Source organism: Lactuca sativa, chromosome 1, assembly GCF_002870075.4.
Source record: "Lactuca sativa cultivar Salinas chromosome 1, Lsat_Salinas_v11, whole genome shotgun sequence".
Classification (NCBI taxonomy): domain Eukaryota; kingdom Viridiplantae; phylum Streptophyta; class Magnoliopsida; order Asterales; family Asteraceae; genus Lactuca; species Lactuca sativa.
Window position 1 is genome coordinate 250802492 of NC_056623.2, and position 2580 is coordinate 250805071.

A 2580-nucleotide genomic window follows, 5' to 3' on the forward strand; every position below is an offset into this window, starting at 1 on the left:
CCATGTAGGTATTTACACTATCATTTCTAATAACTCACCCCATTCTAAATCTTGGGTCCTTGATACCGGTTGCGGTATTCATATTTGTTGTGACTTGCAGGGACTAAGAAGAAGTGAGAATGTGGAGCAAGGAAGAATAAACTTGATTATGGGGAATAGGAAAGTTTCACCTGTCACCAAGATTGGAGTTTATACTTTATCGCTAAGTAGTGGGTTTAATTTAGAATTGAATAAATGTTGTTATTCGCTAGGAATGGCAAGAAATATTATTTCCTTTCATGCTTTGTACAAACAAGGGTTTACCTTTTCATTTAATAATGAAGTTGGTTCTATTGATGCTTTCTATAATAATGTCTTTTATTTTAAAGCATTACTGTAACATCCCCCTCTGGCACGTATCACAATATTGTCCGCTTTGGGCCACTCGGCACGAGGACTTCCCAGGGGGTCACCCATCCTGGTACTACTCCCGCCCGAGCATGCTTAACTGCAGAGTTCTTATGGGATCTGCTGCCCTCACGGCTTTAAAACGCGTTGTGTTAGGGAAGGTATCCACACCCCTTATAAGGAATGCTTAGTTCTCCTTCCCAGCCGATGTGGGATCAGATCTAACCCACTTTCACCCCCCATTATAGGGTCCGACGTCCCCGTCGAACACATCGACCCGTGCCCTAGCTCTGATACCATTTGTAACATCCCCCTCTGGCACGTATCACAATATTGTCCGCTTTGGGCCACTCGGCACGAGGACTTCCCAGGGGGTTACCCATCCTGGTACTACTCCCGCCCGAGCACGCTTAACTGCAGAGTTCTTATGGGATCTGCTGCCCTCACGGCTTTAAAACGCGTTTTGTTAGGGAAGGTATTCACACCCCTTATAAGGAATGCTTAGTTCTCCTTCCCAGCCGATGTAGGATCAGATCTAACCCACTTTCACCCCCCATTATAGGGTTCGACGTCCCCGTCGAACACATCGACCCGTGCCTTGGCTCTGATACCATTTGTAACATCCCCCTCTGGCACGTATCACAATATTGTCCGCTTTGGGCCACTCGGCACGAGGACTTCCCAGGGGGTCACCCATCCTGGTACTACTCCCGCCCGAGCACGCTTAACTGCAGAGTTCTTATGGGATCTGTTGCCCTCACGGCTTTAAAACGCGTTGTGACAGGTGGTGTTGGATGGCTTTCTAACACCTTAAAAGGGGTGTGGATACCTTCCCTATCACAACGCGTTTTAAAGCCGTGAGGGCAGCAGATCCCATAAGAACTCTGCAATTAAGCGTGCTCGGGCGGGAGTAGTACCAGGATGGGTGACCCCCTGGGAAGTCCTCGTGCCGAGTGGCCCAAAGCGGACAATATTGTGATACGTGCCAGAGGGGGATGTTACAATTACCTTGTGATGGTGTGTATGAAGCTGTATCTGTTGTAGATAACTTAGGAAATAATGTTTTGTGTATTGATTCTACTAATAATAATAACTTGGATAAAACATCGTTATGGCATTGTCGTCTTGGACATATAAGCAAGAAACGCATAGGCCAACTCCAAAAGGATGGAGTCTTGAAGTCGTTTGACCTAAAGTCAGATGATAGTTGCGAATCATGCTTACTTGGAAAAATGACAAAGTCACCCTTCACAGGCTCGTGTGAGAGGGGTGAAGGTTTGCTGGACCTTATACACACGGATGTGTGTGGACCATTCAAACATGCCACAAGGGATGCTAATCGTTATTATTTGACTTTTACTGATGATTACAGTAGATATGGATATGTCTACTTGATCAAGCATAAGTCAGAGACTTTCGAGAGGTTTAAGGAATTTAATCAGGAAGTCGAGAATCAATTGGGAAGGAACATTAAGATGCTTCGATCCGATCGAGGAGGTGAGTATCTTAGTTCAGAGTTCCTCGACTATCTTAGGGAATGTGGGATTATCTCACAATTGACACCTCCCAGAACACCACAGTTGAATGGTGTGGCTGAGAGGCGTAATCGAACCTTGTTGGACATGGTTCGCTCCATGATGAGTCGAGCTACGCTACCAATTTCATTCTGGGGGTATGCCTTAGAGACTGCCGCCCATATTCTTAATCTTGTCCCTACAAAGAAAGTTGCCAAAACTCCTCACGAGATGTGGACTGGTAAAGTACCTAAGCTAGACCACATCAAGATTTGGGGTTGTGAGGCTTTCGTGAGACGCGAGACTCATGATAAGCTCGAACCCCGAAGCGAGAGGTGTATTTTCATCGGCTACCCACAACAATCCTTCGGTTACCTCTTCTACAGACCTAGTGACAATGTGGTCTTTGTAGCAAGAAGAGGAGTTTTTTGAGAGAGAGAATTTATATGCCAAGGAAACAGTGGGAGGCAAATTGATCTTGAAGAAATTCAAGAGTCAAGTGGTGAAGGAACTTCAAACCCTAGCCCTCAACTTGAGGAGGAAACTCCTGTTGAGCCAACTGATGTGCCTGTACCTCTTAGGCGTTCCACGAGAGTTAGGAATGCACCTGAGCATTATTATGGATTTCATATTACTGCGGAAGGTGAGACACTTATTAGTGATGAGACACTAGTAGGTC

The 2580-nt window shown here is 45.8% G+C and overlaps 1 pseudogene; it reads right to left on the minus strand.

The window, feature by feature from the left end:
- Nucleotides 1-419: 419 nt before the first annotated feature.
- On the minus strand, nucleotides 420-537 carry LOC128131212 (5S ribosomal RNA; annotated as a pseudogene).
- Between the last annotated feature and the right edge of the window lie 2043 nt (nucleotides 538-2580).